The following is a 25,281-nucleotide window of genomic DNA, read 5'->3' on the forward strand; positions in this document are numbered from 1 at the left end:
GCCAATGACAGTGTAATAAGAGAGAGCATGGTAGATAAACAAAAGAAATATGTAGTCACCCACTTAGAGAAGATAATACTTTAGATATGGCCAATTACAGCTGTCTAGACTAGAGCGCTGGTCTGGTCAACCAGTTTACAGCTGCCATTATAATAAGAGGCATCAGCTATGTTCAGAAGAATATACTATATTCTTACTATAGCTGCATTAAGTATGCACATTTTCTTTACTGAGATAAAGTATCTGTATAAGTGTGGGAGAATAATTTATCCCACAATGCATTGTGCTCTATTTTATCTTTTATACTGAGTGTGATGGATGAATGTGAGATGTTGCAATGTCTATGGCTCAATATATGACTCATGATTTGACTGCCCAGAATTGAGACATAACGCAAAATCGTATTTATTTTTAAGATGTAAACTGGGACTCCACTTTTTTAAACATTAGGCTAAACATGCACTATTTAAAAACAAAGCAGGTAGTTGGCTATACAGTGTATATTGAGCAGTACTAAAGCTTATCACAACCCACTACAATGCGAGTAAATCATTCACATATGCGACTAAATCTTCAATTTGAGTTAATTGGGTTAATTATTAATTATTATTATAATTATTAGCCATTGGATATCTAACAGATTCTTAGATTTTACTCGCCAGTGTGTGTGTTAAGAGGCCAAGTATAAGTTTAGCATAGCATAGATAGTCTGAGTGTTCAGCGAGTGAAAATAATGTATGAGCGCTTGAGAGCTATGCTTATAATTGTGCTCTTACAAACTATTCCAACTAAAACATTCTGGGAAAATGTGTTTAGATAAAAACTGAAAGAGTTGTTGGAAGCTTAATGATGGTGACGTTGAATTTGTGGGACTGTGGTGTAGTTTGTTTATTTAGTTGTATTTTCCTAATACACACACACACACACACAGACACACACAATATCAGTAGTCTGGTAAGTAACCAAAAATGTTTTACTAGCCAATGGTTACTTGAAGCGAATTATCTTATTTCACCAAAGACAATAGATGCATGACATCTGGCTGCATCTCAAAAGAAGGAAGTGATCGTTTCCTGAAACTTCTTGGTCTAACAAATTTACAAGTGTTAATGTTTAGTCATTAATGGTCAAAAAGTCAGGGGGGAAAGTGTGATAAAATGAATATGTAGCCTATGCCTTGGTGTACAATCTTTTAGGTTAAGGACTTTACGTCAAAAGTTATTTGCAGAGAGGACATACTCCATTGTTTTAACTTAACCAGTGTTACTAAACTACACTCTATGACTTGGAACACCACAAAAGAAATTACAAAGGACGGAGTGTAGGGTTCAGATTTAAAAAAAAAAAAAAAAAACACATTATTAAAGTATCACTATATTCTAAGTCTTCTGAACAGACTGATATTGTCTATATTCAATGAAAATCTTCTCTCCTTGGTGGGCTCATGAGAGAACAGATTCATGAACGGATCATTTATTGTATGGCTTCAGAAGAATTATGATGTATGGTCCATACTTTTATGGTACTTTGAATTCTGAAAGCTTAACATTCATCCACATTAGAAAAGGAAGCCATATGGAATGATATGCAATGACATGACAACATGAGTAAATATTTGCAACAACCCTGAAGAACTCCTCAAACCATTTCCTCTTCTTATGAAATCCAACACCTATGTGTCATAAGTGAACCACTCATGAAATCTGCATCATAATGTGTGTCCTCTAGTCAGAAACCAGACTGTTCATTTAACAAAGTTTTGCTTACATGCATTTTAAATTTTGTGAACTTTTACAGTTCATTGAAACCAAAGGCCTTGTAAAGTCTATCAGACTGATGTTATTTTTCACAATCCCTTGTCTCTCACTCTCAGTAGAGCAAAAAGGATGGTACTGAGTGACATCCTTTATTCATCCATTCACTCTGCCAAAGTACACACACACACACACACACACACACACACACACACACACACACACACACACACACAGAAGGTTATTTGCTTCTGAAAACAGACTGCTCAGTATAATGCCTGATGGAAATCTAAAAGTGGGCCCACAATCATTAATACATAGAAAGAGCCGTTCATATGACTCTGATTAATTATTAACGGATGAAACAAGTAGCACACACACAGTATAAGGAATAGCCTTTAAAAAAAAAAAAAAAAAATCACAGGCACTTACACATACACAAAGACATTAAAATCACTTGCCCCTTCAAAGTCTTGAGTCCTGAGAGGTGGGTTTAAACACTCCCCCAACATTCATTGGTCTCTGACTGATATACGCAACGTTTGTCTCCACAGGGCTCTGACGAGGAAACATTTGACTAAAGCAATAACCTTTACATGTGAAGAGAGATTCTCTTCCACTCAGAGTTAAAGCAATAATTCATCCCACAAATATGAAAATTACACTGACAATTAAGGACAATAAATGGGGACTGAAGCTTTCAAGCTTAAAGGCAAACAAGCTCTAAAAAATACCATAATAGTAGTCCATTCCAAACATGCTTGCTATACAAGTTCTTGAGTCATAAAATAACTTTGTGTGAGGAATAGAACAAAATTTATTCTACACTGATAAACGCTGTTGAAAGCTGCAAACGGATTAAATGAGTCAGTTGAGCACAAGAATCCATCCAATTTGTAAAAGAATCATTCATTCATAGGTTTAAGTCATTTTTTAAGTTCCTCTTCACTCTTCACACAAAAACAAAAGTCTCACAATTAAAATAATGTTATCTTCTCAATATAATTTTATGTAGCCTTTTATGTAGCCTATATGACAGACTTGCGCTGCACATGTCGCACTTAACTGTATTTTCCATTTTTTAAGAGAATCCAGTCAATCAATTCAAAAACCATAAAGGCGAACAGTGCGCATCTGAAGTCTCTCAGCAGAAGGAAATAATTTATTGGCTTTAATATATCAGCCAAATTTTCTTATTGGGTCGATAACATCAAAAATGAGCATATATCGGTTGACACCAATATATCGTGCATCCCTACAAGATATTTATTTTAATTCACCCCCGTAAAAAAAAAAAAAAAAACTTTGAAGAACCAGGATTCCCATGGTCTTGGAATACCAGGATTTATGAGGAGGCCTTAGTTTAAAAGTGTGATTTCTAGACCTGTACAATTCATGTACATTAATAAAATCTTGGGCATTTTTATAATGAACACATTTGACAAGATATGCCAAGCTCTAAAATATTTAATGAGTAGAAATTGTGAATAAATATATTCTAAAAGTTATGGCTCCTTTGAATATTGTTGTGGACAAAGCAGGCCTTGGAGTAAAAAAAAGGTTCAGAACCACTGCTTTTGGTTTTGACAAGTGTTTAAGAGTGCGCATCTCAATAGAATTAACATTTACCACCAAGAGAACAGTGGAACAGCCAGATGGACCGGCCCCAAGCCATACACACCTCCCCCTTTGCTCCATTCTCATTCAAATTCCCTTTTGATTCTCAAACTTGACACACTCAATAGATAGATGATGAGAAAGCATGTCTTTAAGCTCATCTTTTCCCCCCTTCATTAAACCACAGCCTTTAAGTTACCCAATACGTTCCCGCTGCTAAGACTGATGGTGCTTTTACACAGCATGGTACGGCTCACTTTTTTTGGGGGGGTGGGGTTCCACTGAGTACAGTAGCTAGTTTTTAAGTACCTACCTCAGTTGAGGTTCCAAGCAAGCCGCCATACCAATACTAAAGCGTGACGTGTAAACACTGCAGATCACTGATTGGTCAGAGAGAATCCTCACTACCAGCGTAATTTAATTTGTGACACGAGACACCAAACCCGCTAGATTTAAAAAGTCAACAACATTTCAAATCATTTGTTTGCACAACTTTTTTAAACGACTTGCTTTAAACGACTGGTTCACGCAACTTGAAAAAAAGAAATGGCTGTATCGTGGTCAGTAGACGAGGTGTCGGCGCAACTATAACGATCAGTCTATAATCCCACCCACTTTGAAGCGGTACTAAACTGCAGTGGAAAAGCAAACCGAGCCAAAGTAAAGTGAGCCGAGTCGTGCCGAGCCATGAATGTCACAACCATTGACTCTGAATTTTGAGTGTCTACTTTAAGAGTGGACGTGCAACATGCACATGCAACAGTGAGTTTGTGGCATTCATAACTATCCAACAATAGAACGTCCTTTAATTGCCACCTAAACAATACCTGTAACGAAATATAATATCCATCACGGTGTGCTTGATGGTGACAGTTTGGCATCCTACACAAATCAATTCAATTGTGTGATCTTGTGACTCTTTTGAATTGCTAAACCCGTTTTTCTCCCACAACCTCAACATTTGCCCTTGTGTGAACCTTTGATCAATTACAAATCTGACGTGACCGCTGAACTTTACGTCAGCCAACTAGAACTCAAACACATAACAGCCCAGTCAAATGGACTTAAACAAACATTACATACGCAGTTTTATTTATGGGAGATTATCTTTACACTCTCAACGTGGGTCAAGGTTGGAAATTAAATTGCATCAGAAGCCTTCTGGAATTCATTACTGAAATAGTTTCAGGTTGCTCTTTTGTCAAGTAATGATTGTGTGTGCATCTTATGCCTGATTTCCATTTCCAGAGACAAAGTCATATCAGATTTCTGATAGTACCACACACAGAGTGCCACCATTTGTGCCCTTATCACATTTTGACCTCACTGACATATCTCTACCAACCATTGTTCTTCTCCATGCTAGTTCTTCTCCTAAATTGAGTAGAGATCTGTTTGATTCAATCTGAGGTGACTTGGCGACCTACATTTAACCTCATGAGATTAGCTTGCAACATTGATGATACCAATAAGCTCATGATGAAATATCAGAGATGTTGAAACTTTCCCCTGCAATAAAAAGCTGATAAACTAAATCAGATTCTCCTCATGAGAATGCACTATGAAAATGGACTATATAAATACAGCTAGAATTTTTACCCAAATATTTGTTTATTCAGAGTGTCGGTTTCCTCTCACGAATGGAAGCGGAGCTCTAATTTATCTTAAAGGGTTAGTTCACCCAAAAATGAAAATTCTGTCAGTAATTACTCATCCTCATATTGTTCCAACCCCGTAAGACTTTTGTTCATCTTCGGAACACAAATTAAGATATTTTTGATTAAATCTGAGAGCTGTCTCACTTCTCCATAGGCTTCTAGGTAATTGAAATTTGCCGGCCCAGAAAGTTAGTAAAGACAATGTTTAAAATAGTCCAAGTGAATACAGTGGCTCAACCATAAGTTTATTGAGCGACGAGAATACTTTTTGTGCGAATAAAGTTGAAAAAAAAAATGAATAAAGTTGTTATTTTTGTTTTCTTTGCACACAAAAAGTATTCTCGTCACTTGATAAAACTTATGGTTGAGCCACTGTAGTCACTTTTTTAAAATAGTCGACTATTTTAATGATGTCTTTACTAACTTTCTGGGCTGGCAAGTTTCAATTACCAAGAAGCCTATGGAGGAGTGAGACAGCTCTCAGATTTAATCAAATATATCTTAATTTGTGTTCCGAAGAAGAACAAAAGTCTTACGGGGTTGGAAGAACATGAGAGTGAGTAATTACTGACAGAATTTTCATTTTTGGGTGAACTAAAAAGGCAAACAAGCAGTGTGTTTCTAAAAGTCAGACCATCAGTGTTTATCTTACCCACTTTTGGTCCGAGTTGCTTGGTGACATTGGTTGAGAAGAAATATACAAACTGGCCAAATTGCTCTGAAAAACAAGCTACTCAATGTCTCAAAACCTGGTGATATGCCTGCCTAGAAAGCATCTGAAGGCATCATATAAAACACAGCGCATGCCTCGGATGCTCAAAAACTTATCTAGGTAGGCATCTCATCAGGATTTGATCCAGCCTGAGACAAGCCTAAATGACTGAGTGAAAGCACAAAAGTAATCTTCCAATAACTATCAAAATGATAAAACAAAGGATATATCCGCAACTGAACAGATGCTTTTTTAATTATATTTTTTTTCACCCCACATCCTTCATTGCGCACGTGACACGTGAGCGTGGCGATAAACTCAAACTGCGAGAAAAGCGAACAACGTAATAACTGAGACCCACTGGTCTGTGAGAGAAGGGTCTGTTTCGGTGTTGGAGGGTCACAAACCCCCTTTTCACTCAACAGCCCGTCTTAAATGTCCACAACTGTCTCAATCTGCAGGTCCGCGCGCACTACAACATCGCGAATGAATCACAAAGAGAGTGTGCTCGCACCACCAGAGTTCATGCTCGCACCACTAGAGTTAATGTTAATTCATTGTGTTCTTCTAAAGCTTCAGATGTACTTTTAAATGGATCCCTCTCTCTCTCCAGCCGGACCGTGTGGTCCACAGCCTGTAAATACACACAGGAAACACATACCTGCGCGTTTCATTCACCAGCTCCGGTTGCAAGTGTGCGATATCCTTCTGTGGTGTGAGCTCCCGGTTCACCGAGCAGCATGGAGAGCTCGGAATGGCTCCGTGGATTCGTGGATATGTGTGGTGTGACTTTTCCCATCCGCTCGTCTATGATAGAAACGCTGCTGCGCATGCGCACAACTACTGAACGGCCCCACGAGCGCTGTTGCAATATAGTCTCCAGTTACAAGGACATGAGGAGTTATGATGACTTTGAACGTGATGTTAAAACTTCACAGGGACCCTTTTAAGTTAATGCCATATGTTATTTACAACCCCATTGCCTTTTTAATGATAACGAAAAATGCGTGATTTAAAAATCAGGAAGTAAAAGTTCAACTGAAGTTGACTCCAGGCCAGCTCTGAAACGTGTTGAAAACTATTTTGGCCGAATTATGTGAATTACGAATTATTATAAATTCTATTTAATGTGGATAGGCTACTTTTTACTTCCAGTATTTTTCTTTCTTTAAGTAGGCATACATTTTCTCAGTAGGCTACTTTTGCTGTAGTCTACCCTTGAAAAGACATGATTTCTTATGCAAGATTACTTCTCAAGCCAAATTATTGTTTAAAAGTATGCTTAGACATCCTTAGGATGTTTTTTAGGGATGCACGATATATTGGCCGATAAATCTATCGATATGTTCATTTTTAATGAACCCGATGAGAAAATTGGGCCGATATATTTAAGCTGAAAAATAATGGATTATTTCCTTTTGCTGAGACACTTCAGATGCGCACTGTTCACCATGATGGTTTTGAATTGCTTGAAATATGATTGGAATCACTTAAAAAGAAAAAAGAAATACAGTTAAGTGCAACCTATGCAGCACAAGTCTGTCATATGGGCTACATAAAATTATAATGAGAACATTATAATTGTGTGCTTGGGACATGGCTTTAAATGTTGAGACTTTTTTTTTTTAAATCAGACTTTCAAAAATTATATAAAAATGTGGGTTTAGATTTATCGGCCAATATATCTGTTATTGGCTTTCAAATATAAAGAATTATCGGTTATTAGTATCGGCCAAAATCTTTATATCAGTGCATCCCTAATGTTTTTAGACTAGTTAATGTCTGCAGCTTCTTTTGTATTCACCAATATTCTGCTGTCTCCCATTCTCTCATTTCCAGTTGACAGCATGTGAAATTGCTGTGCTGTACCAGCAGAGATTAATTAGTGCCTTTTGTTAATAAGCATGAGTTCCAGTTACAGCAGCAAAGAGAACAAATTCCTGCATACTGAATCAGAGATTGACATATAAAAGAACACTGAAATGAAATACATTTTTTGAAAATAAGTCTTGGTTAACAACTTGTTCTGTTTATATGAATATTTCTGGTGTGCACAGGCATGCAAACACAGACAGTGGCCACAAAGTCCATAACCAAAGAAGCTCTTGGTAGAACATACGGAATAGCCGCATACATAAATCACACGTGACTCAAAGCGAAATTCAGTTGCTTCAAATGATTTTGCACATCTAATTTGGAATAATTATAGTCCAATTTGGACATTCTCACCACAACTGTGCATTTGTGAAATTACTGAAACATTTGTGTGAACATTCAACAGACATGCAGTTTACAATGGTTCACCTTTATATAGTGGGTGCGTCTTTAGTTTATGATTGACAGCAATGATCAGGATTTAATATATTTTTTTATGTATTGAAGCTGATATATTTTCATAGAGGCCAGGAGTGAGAGTAATAACTCTATCAAAAAACGGAAATTCCAGGAAACTCCCCACACAAGCATTCCAACTTTAAATAGGAGTGGACATCAATACAAGTGGAATCTCTCAGATCTCTATAGTCATGCGCTACAGGCACCATATGTCCAAAAACATTATTGCTAACATGATCCACGTGTCAAATCAATTAGATTCAAATGTGAAATTATTACCTTTTCAACACATTTTTTTTTTACATTGTAGTAAGTTCAGTATGATGTTTAGCACAGCTCAAAACAAGCACTTCCATTATTCATTCACTGCATAAATAAATTATTAATATGCTAACCTTTCTCTCTTTCTTGCACTCTCTTTTTAAACAAAGACTGGCATTCTATGTAACTTGCTTTCATCATCTTTTAGGGTTCGAAAGCCATAAGGACGGCTTTATCAGGAGCAGACACACCCATCACTGCCACCGTTAAAATCTCAGACTTCACCTATACAGGAATAGTACATTGTGTCATTGTACCTATTGACCTCTTTCAATTGCCCTTTCTCAGTCTAAATCACCAATTCATTTATTTTCTCAGCAAATGTTACTTATTGGATCATAGCAAGGGATGGTTTCAAGTGTCAAAGTCAAGAATTGCGTGATAATGCAACCAGTCCTCAACCCACTCTAAGCGGGATTCAAAACGGAGTCTCTTGCATGGGAGGTGGGTGTGCTAACAAGGACTCTAAAGACTGCAAACTCCAGCATCAGTCGTTAGCACACCTCTTGAGGCCAGGGGAGTGAGGTTTACACTCAACCCCCTAAACCTCAATCCAATCCGGGTCACGGCACTAAATGTAATGGGTCCTACTCACCGGCGTCTCCAGAGTGAGGCTGCGGTTTTAAGCGCCCTTGTTAGCGCACCTGGCTCCCACACCAGTTCAAATCCTGCTCGGAGCGGGGTGAGTAGGACCGGTTAGTGCGGTTACAATAACATAATTTGGTTAGATCTACGTATAGCAGGCTAAAAGCTAGATTAGGTTTAGTTTTAGAGCAGTTTCCATAAACAATGATTTTAAAAGGGATGGTTTTGAATTTTTATTTCACCCTTATGTTGTTCCAAACTTTTATGACTTTTTTTCTATTATTCTGTGTAACACAAAAGAAAATGCTTCTGTTTTTTTGTCCATGGAATTAAAGTGTACAGTGTTGTTGGCCACACTGACATATGTTAAATGAACAAAACAGTCATTTCAAATATCAAGATATCTTCTTTTTTTTTTTTTTATAAGTGTATCTTTCCCATATCACAGAGCCAAATCCTCTCCCTCTATCTGTTGTTTTTTCACTACTGCAGATGTAGAATGACCCATCTCTGTTTGAACAGATCACATGTGGGAACTTTAACCCACAACACAAGCAAACTAGTCCGCAGGCCTGTTTATCCACGCTGCACTTCTTCTCTTCTCAAGTCCCTTTCAAAACATCTCCCTGCAGTTCATGAGGAAAAACCACCTGTATCTTCTCCGGTTTCTGTTCCATTTATGATAAACAGAAGTCTATTTTTCTGCACACAAACCAAATATTTACATCGGCAGCTGAGGTGAGCAGTACTTTAACAGAATAATGTGATTAAACTGTGGATACGGTCGGTCACAACCTTTAACAGGGTGGATGGCTCTCTGATTTCAATTGGCATGGTTAATGTTGTATAAGCGTGTTCTAATATCCCTTCTGCTTATCTCAAAGTCATTTCCAGAATTCGTAACCCGAAGAACAGCACAATTCAAAAATAGTCTGTATCTATGGTTGTTTTAGTGATTCATTTTTATGTAAGAATGTTTTGTGTGATTCTGACAGTACTGGATAAAGCCAGGTGGAAAGATTCCAGTGTAGAGGCCGGATTAGTTCAGGTCAAACGACCATTGAATACAAATTGAACTCACTACCCCTGCATCACAAGACCTTCAGTACAACAAAAATATAAAGTGCAAATACTGTTATACATTTAGATAGCCAATACAGGACCACAACTGTCACCATGACGCTCACCAGAGACACGCAGAGAAGTTGTGCTCTTTTTTTCCGTTACTAAGGGGAGGCATGTGGAGGGAGAAGCATGTGACATGCTCTAGATAGTACAGAATGTAGTATAACACATCTGATTTAACTGCCTAATTCAGATGCACATATAGACCAAACTAAAGAATGTATTGCCCACTGGGGATTTTATGTTCTCTGACTGATCAAAGCCAAGAATGATCACTATACCCATCAACACGTATTGATCACAGATTGAGAAACAGGTTCTAGGTCCAAATATGTAACATATAAGCCAGACTGTCTTGTCCTCTGCTTTCTGTACAAAATAAAAATGGTGTAGAGCAGTGGTTCTCAACCAGGGTCCCTCAAGATGACTTATAGTAGCCTAAGAGTTCACCTAAAAATGAAAATTCTGTCATCATTTACTCACCCTCAAGTTGTTCCAAACCTGTATGAATTTCTTTTTTTTTTGCTGAACACGAAAGAAGATATTTTGAAGAATGTCAGTAACTAAACAGTTGACGGGGCCCATTGACCTCCATAGTACCATGGCACCAAATTAAGAAGCAAAACTTGCGATTGCTTTCAGACAGACTGTTTAAACAAACAGAGCAATGTTTTAATTCCACTGCACATGCACATTGCACCGTATTTACATTTTTTTGTAATGCAGACCAACAAATGGCTTACTTGTCTCTGCAAATTAGACATCACAAAATTATGCACTTCTTCTGCTTTTATATATCTATACATATACGTTTGTTGTGATGGTCATGCGCGTCATATTTATTGCATATGGAGGGGGCTTTTCATCTTCACATGCACCCTGTCACCCTTCAGTACACCAGGAGGTGGAGCCTGCACCCGCCTCTGCTGTGATTGGTGGACAGGAGGTGACTGTGTGGCCATCTGTATCTGATTTAAGGAAGGGATTTGAAAGTGTAGGGGGTGGTTGCTTTTCAAAAAGCTTGTGAAGGAAATGAGAGATCTGCTGGCTGCTGGCTTTGACCTTTAACAATGTGCTCAAGAATATGTGTATGTAGTAAAACATGGGAAGAGAACAAGGGTCTTGAATTCTTTAGATGTGATGATTCCTGATGGGATTTGATCACGGCCTGAATGAGTATATGGATACTGACCTGTGACCTCTGTTAAGACTTCTTATAAATCACTTTGAACCCTTCACAGAAGTGTATTTATACAGATACATACATGTGATTAGTGTGTTTGTAATGCATTTGTGTGTGCTTGTGAAAAGTGTTTTTGCATGACATGTTCCTCTTGGTGTGGGGAAGTTTTAACCAGAACCAACAGGCTGGAGTCGGTTTCAGTGTGTGTGTGTGTGTGTGTGTGTGTGTGTGTGTGTGTGTGTGTGTGTGTGTGTGTGTGTGTGTGTGTGAGAGGTGTTCTCACTATAGTCCTTGTGGAACAGTGCATGACATAGTAAGTGAAATGCTAATATACTAATTATAGCAACAGTGCTGCAGATTTTCCAATGAGTTGAAAAGGACAATCAGCTTGAGCACATGAGAATCAGTTTGTCATTCAGTAATTCTATGTTTTTCTCAATGTAACAAATCTACAGAATGAATGAAAGTTGCACTTTATGGAGTTTATAATGACCTCATCTGTCAAGGACAAATTAACCCTGTGAAGCCTGATGTGTGAAATAATAGTCAGAGAAATTAATAATAAAATAGAACAGTTTATTGAACCTTTAGACAAAATATTTTAAATATATATTTTTAAAAAAATTGTGTTTTTGATTAGTAACAAATTTGATAAATCAGGCTCATGGAGCTCATACTCTGGGAGGAAAAAACAGAGGCTCAAACTGAGGAAAAATATGCAATCTGGTGCAGTTGTTGATATTTATATGGCAAAAAGTAAGATAAAAATCGTGATAGCTTAGGGCTTTTCACACTTGATAGTTAACCCTAGGTCATTCTAAACCCTGGGTAAACGGAATCCTGGGTTATTTTTATTCACGTTTCACATTGCTCATAGCCTACCCGAGTAAACATTTAATCCTTGGTATTCTTAAACTGCCGTTTTACACTGCACATTCCTAAACCCATGGGTTAAAGTTCTTTTTTGCATATTTGCTGTGTCAGTGTTACTGACTGGACGGACGCGGCACGTGATCTGTTTACATGTAGGGGCTTGCGCATCCTCATATTACACATTGCTTACTGTAATATCATGTTTTTTTTTTTCTGAGTGAACTTTTCAAACTATAAATGTAAGAATGAAATGAAAATCTCTTCTTCACTTCAATTGTCCCGTTTTCCATCGGAGTTTGACATTTTTCCTATCAAACGCAGAAACGATATTTAGTCTATATTTTGGGCTGGATGAAAATGACAGGTGTTTGCCGGATCTGGGGTAGGCTTTATAGGGTTAAAGCACCATTAAAGTAGTCCATAAAATATTGCGCATAGGCCTATCTCAGATTTATGTTCCCTTGATAATCTTCCTCTCTGCCAAAGCTCGATTCTTAATTGTGTCCACGTTCGAACACACAGAACAGAGAATGAGATTTAGAATGGGCAGCAATGGGGAATATTTTGCAGGAATAATGACTTAAAGGGATAGTTCACTTTGAAATTAAATTTTGGTATGTTTTAGCTTACCTCAAGTACATCCAAAATGTAGGTGTCTTTTTTTCCGCAGTAGTTTCAATTTTGATATTTTTAGGTCAAACCGTTCTTGTCTGTCAGTCATTTAATGCAGGTCTATGGTCACTGTCTCAAAGAGCATGCACAGAGTCCAAATTAAAACAATTCCCCATCGTCCAAATTAAACAATTCCCCTTTGTAAGTACACATTGATGGCCTAAGACACGAAACGAGCGGTTTGTGTGAGAAAACGAACAGTATTTATATCGTTTTTACCTCTTATACACAGCCACGTCCAAGTGATCTGAGGGCGCTCGCGCATCCTGGTGTGTGACGTGTACGCAGACTGGTGCATAGATATATACACTAGATGTCGCCTTAAAGACATTCGTTCCAATGAACTGCCGTAGACAAGGCAACATCTAGTGTATATATCTATGCACCAGTCTGCGTACACGTCACACACCAGGATGCGCGCGCGCCCTCAGATCACTTGGACGTGGCTGTGTATAAGAGGTAAAAACGATACACTCTTAACCCGAATTAGTTGACTTTACTCGCAAATTGCGAGGAAACCCGTTGCCTTATACCACTTTAGTTTTTACACAAGCAGAAACTAAACATGTTGAGTTGTATTAACATGGAACCCTAACCTTTTACACAAGCTGAAACTAAACATGTTGAGTTGTATTAACATATATCCCTAACCTTTTACACAAGCTGAAACTAAACATGTTGAGTTGTATTAACATATATCCCTAACCTTTTACACAAGCTGAAACTAAACATGTTATGTTGTATTTACATGGTTTAGGATAATAGGTTTACTATTGGGTACCCAGCATGCATTGCAAGTGTCACCATTGTTGACATTCATATACAATTCCGTTGGATTTTCTGCTGGAAAATAACAGCAAAAGTCAAGTGCTACTGACTTTAGTGACTTATAATCTCTATTGATAACAGCATTAATAGGCAGTTAAAATCGATTGATCAGTTTACTCTTGGCTTTTTGCTATAATTATTGTGCCTTTCAAAGTCACAGTTTAAGCAGCTAGAGAACATATAATGTTTAAATGTCAAAGGCAAGAGCCCAACTAAAGGCAACACCTTTCACCATCATGGTGACTACAAATGAAACAATAAATAATCAACATCTAAACCTCTGTTGATTCTCAACAAGATCTTTTGTAGACGTCTGACAGAAATAAAGTCAGTCTGTTTAGTAATAAGTTAAGCTGGTAATGTTCGACTCTTTGGTTCAAAATTTAAATGGCGCACTCTGCGCACTGTCACCTGTTTAAATAGGCCACGCCCCTCCCTTACAAAAGCTTAACATAGCGAGTTATCTTAGCTTAAAGCTCCAATATGTAGGAATTTTGTAATAAAATTTCCAAAAATAACTTGCACAGTGTGATATATTTCCTCCAGTTGTGTACTTACAATATCTCAAAAGTCTCCAAAGATTTTTTATTTCAGAGAAATTCCGATTTTAAATAACTGGCCGTCCCGGAAAAGAAATGTCGCTCCTCAGTGACGCAATATCTCTTTTTTCCGGTGTGGACCATGTGATAGGATATTCCACCACACCGGATTTTTTTTTTTTTTTTTTTTTTTACAACAACTTTATTGAGGGTTTTTTTCTTATCACAATAAACAATAAAGACGTCTGACAAAGAATAAAAAAAGAATAAAATAAAAAATATGACCCACCACACCGGAATATCGCATGGTCAAATGCGGAAGTGGTGGTTATAGCGTTATAGCCATAGACTGTATGGTTATAGCTGTTATGGATCACGAACTCTTTGGCGAGTATGGAAGTGCCAACAAAACGAAAGCGTCCATATTCGGATACACTCAGACTGTGTGACAAACGGAGGAATAAAACCCAGATAAATATCGGCCAGGCGTTTTCGAGATGGAGAGAGCTGCGCGTCAATCTTGGACTTGACAGAGACTCTGCTCTCGCGAGTGTATTGATAGACAGGTAAGACATGCAACTGTCAATAATAGCACTTATAAACAAAGTTATATTGCTCTTTGTACTTTGGTAAGGCTTTTTATCACGTGTGGTGACCGAACTTATGGCAGTACAATTAAATACAATCGGATATGATGTTAAAAAAATATATTTAGTCATTACTTGCAAATGTTCGTTCAAATTTACTTTTAGATATTGGTTTGAACACGTTACACAACACGGCATTAACCATAAAAACGTAAAACTGCACAACATTAACCAAACAAATCATTTGACAAATAGCTGTAAGTTGTAACGGGATAATATAGCATAACATTTCACGTTCCTTGCAGTTCATTAATTATGATGAAATAAAATAATACGATCAGACATACAGGTAATACAAAAACGAATAAATTACCTCATCCGTGATCATGATTCATTAATTCCATGTAGATATATCGCTAGATGGTGAAAACGCATTAAAAAAAACGACATCTCCCATCGTCACCTCCTTCATAGCGTCATCAAGCTTCGCCTTTGTTATTGTTGAAACTGCGCCCTCTTGTGGTCAAATACCAAAGTCGCATACTGGAGCTTTAACATGATTAGTGCAATGAATCTTTCAGCTAAATAGTACAAACAACTAATGTTGTTTAGTAATGATAGCAGGTTTTTACTAAACATAAAAGAATAAGTAATGATTACTCGTAAGTTTAATTAGAAACAAAATCTGGGTTTACAGTGTATAAATACTGTTCGTTTTCTCACACAAACCGCTCGTTTTGTGTCTTAGGCCATCAATGTGTACTCACGATGGGGAATTGTTTAATTTGGACGATGGGGAATTGTTTTAATTTGGACTCTGTGCATGCTCTTTGAGACAGTGACCATAGACCTGCATTAAATGACTGACAGACAAGAACGGTTTGACCTAAAAATATCAAAATTGAAACTACTGCGGAAAAAAAGACAACTACATCTTGGATGCCCTTGAGGTAAGCTAAAACATACCAAAATTTAATTTCAAAGTGAACTATCCCTTTAAATTTTGGTCCGTTGCTCGTACTATCACAGACTTCAGAAGACCTGAAGTATCATGCACAAGCCACGTGAAACACTTTTATGGTCCATTTTTGTTCCAGTTAAAAAACAGAAGCAATACTATATCCAAAGTGCTTTGTTCAAGGTTATAATAGTGATAAAGCAAGACTCTAATCTCTCCATTTCATAAGCCACCCAGTTTACATCTCTCTCAACGATTTACAGTCTCCACTCAAGCAACTGGAAATCATTAAGAAACACACGAGGCCTTATTTAACCCTTACTTAAAATTATAGCCTATAGTTAATAATTCAGTAAATTAAAGTTAATGTTTATAAAAAAATATATATATATATACAGTATATATATATATTTTTTATTATTATTATTAAAACCTTAAAAGAGATACAGCAGGATGCTAAGGAGAACTGTGACCCAAGAATAATCCGTTTCAATAGGAAGGGCCTTTTATAGGCTAGCCTACTTGCTTAAAGTAGCCTATTAACAATCAATTAGATGACAAAAGGTATGACTGCTTTTAAACAAAGCTTTGATCATGGTGATAATTTAGAGGCCGTAGAAAATTGTATGTTAAATATAAATCTGGATATCATATATATAAAACTTGAGGATCAAATCCGGACTAAGCAGAGACAGAGCGCCGGATGCGGATTATGTTACCATGGCGACATCTAGTGGAGATCAGGAGTTATTACAAAGTCGGTTGCAGGCGGTGCTGTGAGTGAACTTGATGTCCAAAAATACGACTGATAAATTATTATTATTATTTTTTAATCTGTCACTGTTTACTTGCAGATGAATGAAAGTAAACAGATGTTCAGATCCTCACACGGGTTTTCTGTCGGCTCAGGATATTTCTCGAACTGTCTGTAGCTGCTGGGTTTCTTTCTTCCTGTCCGACTGGCAGCTGCAGGCTCATTCTCAGCATCAGATGTTCACAGCAGGTGCCGAGCAACCCAGAGAAATGATGATTCATATTTCAACTAAACAACATTGACTCTTATGGAAGCTTGTTTCCGCCAAAAAAAAGAAAAGAAAAAAGAAAAGTAAAACAAACATAATTGCGACTTTTTAATCTATTTTTTTTCCTCAGAATTATGAGATTGCGTAAACGCGCAATTGCGAGTTCATATTTAAAAAGAGGGGAAAAGTCAGCTCACATTCATTCTGACATTTTCTTACAATTGTGAGTTTATTTCTCACAATTTTGACCCATATCACGCAATTCTGATAAAAAATAAAATAAAAATAAATAAAAAAAGAATTGGGAGATGTAGCCTAGGCTAGGCCTAAACCCGCAATTGCGAGAAATTATTCAGTGGCGGAAACAATCTTCCATAGTAAAAAATAAATAAAATTGGTAACACTGACAGTCGACTCAATCTTCACATGAATCTTACCTTGTTTGCAACCACCCCCCTCTAGTGGACAAGATGAGTCGGCTGGTAGGACTTGAGTAAAAATGACAAATAAAAGGCAGGTTATGTCATAATTACACCTTACTTTACCTTAGCTGCCCTTATTTTGGGCACGTGATGTGTGAATAGATATCATAAGATAAAAAAATATTGATTACTTACCTTTGCACCTCTGTACTTGCTATCTTATGTACATAAAAGACAATACATTTATTCATTTCATGCAAATACTTTTATACAAATTCTTCATAAACACATTAAATGAAATAAAATAACAACTCACCCAAGAAAATTCTTTAATATCCCTGAACTATGAATATAGCCTACACAGGTTCCAAAATATTGGAACATGTTAAAGACATGCATGAATGCCATTATTTGCTACATTAGTTCATCACATGAATGATCATGTTCAACAAATATTTGACTGCCAGAAAGTTTTCAAATATATTTTTGACTTAATTTTGAACAATATTATATTTATTTATTTATTTTTATAATATTAATTTACTTTGTTTACAGTTATTTAGTTAGAACAGTTAAAGTGAAAATCTTTTTAATGTCAAGCTTTTAAATGTTGTTTATATGTCTATGTGGTGTTTTTAATATGCTTTAAGACAAACCATGTGCAAATTCATAAGTCAACACCATTGCTGAGTATTTTCTCCTTAAAACTGCCGTGAACCAAAGACAGTCAAGTCAAGTCATCTTCATTTATATAGCGCTTTTAACAATGTAGATTGTTTCAAAGCAGCTTTACAGAGATAAGCGTATAATTTAAGGTAACAGAGATTGTTTTGGCTTCTTTAATAAAGTTATTTTCCAGCTAAAGTTAGTTTTGATCGATTCGCTTCTGTCGCAATGATCATTTGTTATTAAATTAGGGGCCGCTAAGATGACACCATTCTCTCTACACAGACTTTAAATAAGAACCTGTGAGAAACGCTGATGGCGTTCACATGCGCATTTAGAATTGGTTCTATAGTTATGTGCGTTTGAATATATGTGCGCAGGCAGTGGCGGCTGGTGCTAAAAAATTTTGGGGGGGCGTGACAAACTGAATTATTAATCCAGGACTGAATGTAGGCTAATTGTTAAATAACAATATAACAGTGATAATAATGTAGCTATCATTAGCCTAAAGTTTAGCTAAAACCTCAGCCGGTTGGGAAATATCCAATTGCCAAATAAATCTGAATATTTGGGCTAAATGACGATGTATGGTATAATCTGAGTATTTAATTATTATTTATCTATTTGAATAAAAACAACAAAAAAACTTTATTTAATAATAATAAAAAAAAAAAGAATATCCTGATCAATATTGTCCTACAAACAATGTTCATATTGAAGGTTATAAAAACAAACAGTGTAACCTTTCTGTCTATCTGCATTCTGCAGTCTATCCAAAAAGGGGGTCACATTACATTCTAACATTGCAACATTACAATCTAAAAACAAAATAATGCTTTATAAATAAGTAGTTAAATTTACTAAACTTAAAAACAAATAAAAATAAAAACAAAGCTAATATCATAAAAATACACATGTAGGTTTGAAATTCTCTAGCACATTTATGTTCACCAACAACAAATATTCAACAACAAATGTTTTAGCTAAATATATTTATAATTTAGTGCTAATGTATATTTTAGTCAGAATAATTGCGCTCCTATTCTATTGCGCTCCGTCTGTTCGGCGCGCATGCACGCGGCGGCGCTCGTTCACGGAAGTTTAGCTTGCAGAAAGCTCGTTCACTCAATATTTCCAGTTTGCTGTCGACTCGACAGCAAACTGGAAATATTGACTTTCAGATGGAGAATATGTAAGTGAATATGTGTGAAATGTAAGTTATGCACTGAGGAAATTATTGGATGTCACTTCAGCTTATGGCTAAATATTATTAGAGGTATATTTTGTTTCCACCAATCGCTGCACAAGTGAAGTTTACGTATGATGACGTAAGCACGTTAGTGCGAGCCCTCCCGGAACCCATAGAGAATGCATTGCAGTGCCTGCAGTTCGAAAAAATCTTTGAATGTAAGTCTATGGGAACAGGGCCGGATTAACAATTTCCTGTGCCCTGGGCAACAAGACTCAAGGCCCCCCCGTAGTTAGGGGGGTTCGGGGGCATGCTCCGCCGAGAAAATTTGGATTTCTCTGACCTACATATGTGCAATTTAAGACTTATGAAGGCCAAAAAATTATAAGAAATAGGCTAGCTTTAAAACCTTGTCATTAGATTATTTGTCTGCTCTCTCCTCATCTTCATATTTCTTATTCTCTCAGTATTCTTATACTGGCCTATTTCTACCTCTCCTAAAGCTGAACTTTGACTGATAGTCTTTTCATTTTCGTCTGTGTCAGTGACGAAAATAAACATAGGCTCAACTGATATTTATACGTTTTATGAATCATTTTCTTAGACATGTTAATTTACTCAAGGCTACCAGGAAAGCTGTATAGCTGTAAAGTCAGTATTGACATTAGGAACCTTCTGCAAGCTTTGGAATTTGAAAACGTCTGTTTTTAAATGTTAAAAGTAATTTTAAATAATACAAATTATAGACTACGTTTACCGCAGTTGGTGGAATTGGCAGATGTTCCCTTAAGCATCGTGCGCTGTGGAAACGCGTCAAAGCATTCTCAGGTATAATTATGCAGCATTAATGCACGAATGATTTTGAACGAATATTTCATCATGTCGATATACAATGGTCACATAATGTTAAAACTAATCTTGCTATTGATATCTTTGTTAGACTACCGACCCTATAGAACAAATGTCCGGCTAATATCGAAACTGAAACGAACTTTACCGCGCTCAACCAGCGGGAGTGCATTTCACGAATTAGTAATCGCTGGCGTTCAGCGGGGAGGGAGGAAAGTTGCGTGAACCCGCGTAGATGCACTTTATGCAGTGAAGAAGATCGTAAAGAGTTTGATAACTTTATTAAATTTCTGTGTATTTCCTACCTGTCAGGGCCCCCTAGATGTCATGGGCCCCTGGGCAAGTGCCCAGTTGCCCTAATGGTTAATCCGGCCCTGTATGGGAAGACTCTGGGCGATTCTCAGCCAGAGTGAAATCGCCCAAAAAGAGGCGGTACTCCACAGAACGTGACTTGGCGCTGATTGGACTATATCCAGAGGCAGAACAACAGTGAGTGACTGCTGCTAGCGTAACTCTGTGGTTGAATGAGATTGATTGAAAAAGTCCCTTTCACACTTTGGTGGTGGTGGTGGGTCGCCCGATCGCCCTAATGAAGAAACCGCCGCTGTGCGCAGGTTTGGAATTCCCTACAAACCAAGCCTAAACAAAATACTGGTCTTTCCTTATACATTTTGATACAGAATTTTATTTTATTTTGTCACTTCTGGGTAGGTACGTGAAACGAATTTTCCCGACAACGCTTTATCTGTAGAGTGGTAAAGGGATCCTCCATAGGGAAAGACTAGTTGGCACTTCAGCACTGCGTTGTCATCAGGTCCAGGCGAAGGTCCTTCATCAGATCTGGATACGGCCTGGATCCGGCAGGCTGCGGGAAAACCTCGGGATAAACAAAGACACTAAAATTAGCGTAGATGCCATTCTTCTTATGATGTAACAAGTACATCAGGATTTATGGGAAGTGTTCCCGGTTCCGGCTGACCTAATCTATGCAGCCTAACATTGAATTATAGAAGTCTATAATGTATTATGTGAATGCTAGGTCAAAGAGATGTGTCTTTAATCTAGCTTTAAACTGACAGAGTGTGTCTGCTTCCTGGACAATGTTAGGAAGACTGTTCCAAAGTTTTGGTGCTAAATAGGAGAAGGATCTACTGCCAGCAGTCGATTTTGATATTCTAGGTATTAGTAACTGGCTGGAATTTTGAGATCGCAATAGACGTGAAGGACTATAATGCGTTAAGAGCTCGCTCAAGTTCTGCGGAGCTAAACCATTAAGTGCTTTGTAAGTAATCAGCAATATTTTAAAATTGATGCGATGTTTAATAGGGAGCCAGTGCAGTGTTGACAGAACTGGGCTAATATGGTCATACTTCCTGGTTCTGGTAAGAACTGGAGATGCTGCGTTTTGAACTAGCTGTAGTTTGTTTATTAAGCGTGCAGGGCAACCACCCAGTAGAGCATTACAATAAGCCTTGAGGTCATGAACGCATGAACTAATTGTTCCGCATTTGTCAGTGAGAGCATATGGCGTAATTTAGATATATTTTTAAAATGGAAAAATGCGATTTTACAGATACTAGACACGTGACTTTCAAATTAAAGATTGGTATCTAAGAGCACACCAAGGTTCCTAACCGACAACGAAGACTAGACAGAGCAGCCATCAAGTGTTAGACAGTATTCTAGGTTATTACGGTGTGGGAGTTTTTTGTCCAATAATTAGAATCTCTGTTTTTTCAGAATTTAGAAGTAGGAAATTACTAGTCATCCAATTTTTTATATTAGCTATGCATTCCGTTACTTTTGTGAATTGGTAAGTTTCGTTATATAGAAATATACAGCTGAGTATCGTCAGCATAACAGTGGAGTCTCAAAAACGCGGTTTGATATCGCTGGTGTTTGTGTTTCTGACGTCATAAACTACCTTGTTACCAATAATGTTAACGTGATCGTCAAAGAGTGGATCTCTGAGCTGGTGTGAGTGAGTGGGGGTGGTAATTTGTGAGTAATTTGGGAAAGTAATGTGTTAAGTTACTTTTGTGCTTTTTGCTTATTTTTTAATAACAACAAAAAGTTATATTTTTGGGAAATGTAAAGGACATTTTACACCAAAAGTGAAATGAATAAGCCTCAGGCTGAAGGAAATGCAAATTCACGTCTGTACAGTAGAGGGTGCAGCTCAAACAAACCTTTCAACTGGTCTGCTATTCTGGATTGCAGAAAAAAAAAGAACACAAAAGTGAATGTTTATCATAGTAGGTTTGCATCACAGACATTGATTAATAAAGTGAGATTAAATACATAAGGACCAGGTTTCACAGACAGGGTTTAGATTAAGCCAGGATTTGGCCTTAGTTCAATTAGGGCATTTAAGTAGCTTTTATAAATGTGCCTTAGAAAAAAAAACATTACTGGTGAGCATCTTGAGACAAAACAATGGCACTGTATGGCACAATAAATGGGAAAACAAAGTAACTTGCATTACTTATTTAAAAAAGTAATTTAGATATTTTGCTGTCAATTTTAAAGTCATGCTTTATTTTACTAGTGAAAAGGTAATCTGATTACGAATATCTTTAAATTGTAGTATAATTGAGTTTTACTGACATTCAACATTCTGAGCTGACTTTGCACACTAAAATGTTAGTTTTACTCACAAAAAAACTTGCTTTTAGGCCAAAAGAATCTGCAGTAACCCACTAAATCTATTGTTTTCCATTCTGCCTAAAGAACACTTTGCATAAAGTGAAACTCCTTTGAGTGCTGATTTATATGCTGGCTTTCCCATAATACAACAACTATGACAGAGAAAACTACTTTCAGTGAGAGCTGGTAAAGGTCAGATGAGGTCAGCGTTTTGACTGTAGACCTGCAGGATTAAATTAGAATAGATTAGATTAGATGAGATTAGAGGGATACGATCAGAAAGTCTTGTCAGATGCATGTGTCCTGAAAAGCCAAAGAACAATAAGTCATCAGCATATTCAGCCTTTAAGATGATAGGGATTCAACATTACAACACACTAACACTGATGGCCATTTTTTTGTCTGTAAACATGGTTTGAAATGTAAAAGATTTTTATTTACTTGGAACGTTAAAACATTCAGTTTTAGTTTAAACGGTTTTCAAATAGAGTTTTAAAGCTGTCAGAGCCTGAAAGACTTCTTTTATAGGCAGATAGAGAAAGAAAGAGTGAGAGAGGGAATGGTCTTCTCTTCGACAGTGGTCCTGACAGACTCTGAGTCCATTCTGATGAGGAGATTAAAGGCCCCAAATTCAATAAATGCACCCAAGTGCGTGCACGCACACACACACACACACACACACACACACACACACACACACACACACACACACACACACACACACACACACACACACACACACACACACACACACACACACACACACACACCTCAGTGTCACACAGATACGCTCACTGACACATAATTAAGATAAGTGGACAGGGGCATTATTGCAGCCCCACAGAGACAGACAGGTGAGAGCAGCAAATTAACCCCTGTGTGTGAGACAGAAAGGCAGAGGGAGATCACTGGGCTAAAAAGAGACAGGTAAATTGACCTTTGAACGAGAGTAAGAGTGCGTGTAATTGAATAAAAAAAATAAAAGCATGCAAGAGGGTTTCTGTCTGACATTGATAAAATGGCTTCTCATGACTCAAAAACATATTTCAGAGATAATGATGAATAATAATGGATGGCATTTTATTTAAGGGACACTCTCAGCAGGAGTGTTCTGCTCAACTGCCTGGTGTCTAAATTAATTTACATAATACACCACGGCTGCATATATATCACATCTGGGCAAAACTTACAACTTCATTGATGAAATAGCAAAATTGGGTCATATATACACAGTTAATGTATAGCTTCTTTAAAATAATCAAATCAAATAAAGTCCCAGATTATTAATGTGGTTTTGTACTGTATTGTATAGATAATTTGGTATGTCTAATGAAGATTTACTTGTTTTTTAAGTGTCTGTTTCACACAGAACATGATATACAGTAAGAGCATATAGCCATGACAACTGAGGACATCTCTCTTTATCACTTTCATTCTCTAGTTTTGTCATTGTCCATCTTTGTCTTCTGTTTTTCTCTGACAGTGTCCTGTGTCCCGTCTACACATCAGCGTGTGAGAGTGATGTGTGGGGAGGTCTCGGATGTCAGGCCGTTGTTTAAAGTGCTATCTGTGGCCTCAGAGGTATGCAATATTAACCACCACTCACCGGAGGCTCTCGTCCATCCCTTTCTGTCTTTACAGTGTTATCAAAAAGAAATGCTATATATTTTGTATATACCCTAGACCTTTTGTATTTTATGCATATTTGTATTGGTTAATAATGTAAAATATGGGCACTTTTAGAAGGAGTTGTTAAAAAAGAAACACATTTGAACCTTTTCCTTTTTATTATAAAAAGGTTATTTTCTCCACTCAATACTTCAGTCTGGGGACATCCTTATATATATATAACAAAATAACAATAACAAGTATCAAATCAGCATATTAGAATGATTTCTGAAGGATCATGTGACACTGATGACTGGAGTAATGACTCTGATAAAAATTCAGCTTTGCATTACAGAAATAAATGATATATTATAGTATATTCAAATAGAAAACCATTCTTTAAAAATGTAATAATATTTTACAGTATTACTGTTTTTTTTCTGTATTTTTGATAAAATAAATGTAGGCTTGATGAGCATAAGATACTTCTTTCAAAAACATTAAAAATTGTAATGTTTCCAAACTTCTGACCAGTAAAATGAATGCTAAAAAGGTCCATATTAAGTTTCCTTTTAAAGAAAGTAGTGTAGTTAATATAATTACGGTAGTTTTTATAAGAACAATACATGTCCTAAAGTATGTCCTGATTTGAATTGCGAAGAAAACGCTTGTGTGTGTGTGTGTTAAAGACTCCTCTGTGACTGTCTGAGTAAGCGTCTGCTTCTAAACTGTTCTGCATCTGTTCCTGCTTCAATGGGTTAGCATGACAGCAGGACAAACCCATCACTACCACGCTTAAGAGCAGCAGAGGAGGATTTGAAAGTTGTGATACACAGAAAGGGGATGTGAGTGGATTACTGTGGGATTCCAGACAGGGATATTTAAAAGAGACGTCTCTGGAAGAACAAAAGATTGCAGGATGTTAAACTAAGAGTCTCTTTGTAAACACAGGTTTGGTAATTTCAAATTGATTTTAAGACAGAAGGCTAATGGAAACGAAATACACGTTGGCTCACACACGGTATGCAAATATTGGACATTTTCTCTGATTTGGTGGGAGGCCGCAAGCGAGGGCACGCTAGCTAGCGGAGGTTAGCGTGGACTCATTAGCTTGTGCAGGTTAGTGATGGCTA

General features: G+C 37.1%; 1 protein-coding gene across 1 annotated transcript in view; it reads right to left on the bottom strand.

Annotated features, from left to right (window-relative positions):
- The window catches only part of slc16a1b (solute carrier family 16 member 1b), a 41,722-nt gene extending 35,101 nt beyond the window's left edge, over nt 1–6,621 (bottom strand). Inside the window, exon 1 of the mRNA XM_081349332.1 lies at nt 6,403–6,621. The gene's annotated coding sequence lies outside the window, so the exon portion shown is untranslated. The remainder of the gene's footprint in view (nt 1–6,402) is intronic.
- Between the last annotated feature and the right edge of the window lie 18,660 nt (nt 6,622–25,281).

This window comes from Scardinius erythrophthalmus (genome assembly GCF_964197995.2).
Source record: "Scardinius erythrophthalmus genome assembly, chromosome: 20".
Lineage (NCBI taxonomy): Eukaryota > Metazoa > Chordata > Actinopteri > Cypriniformes > Leuciscidae > Scardinius > Scardinius erythrophthalmus.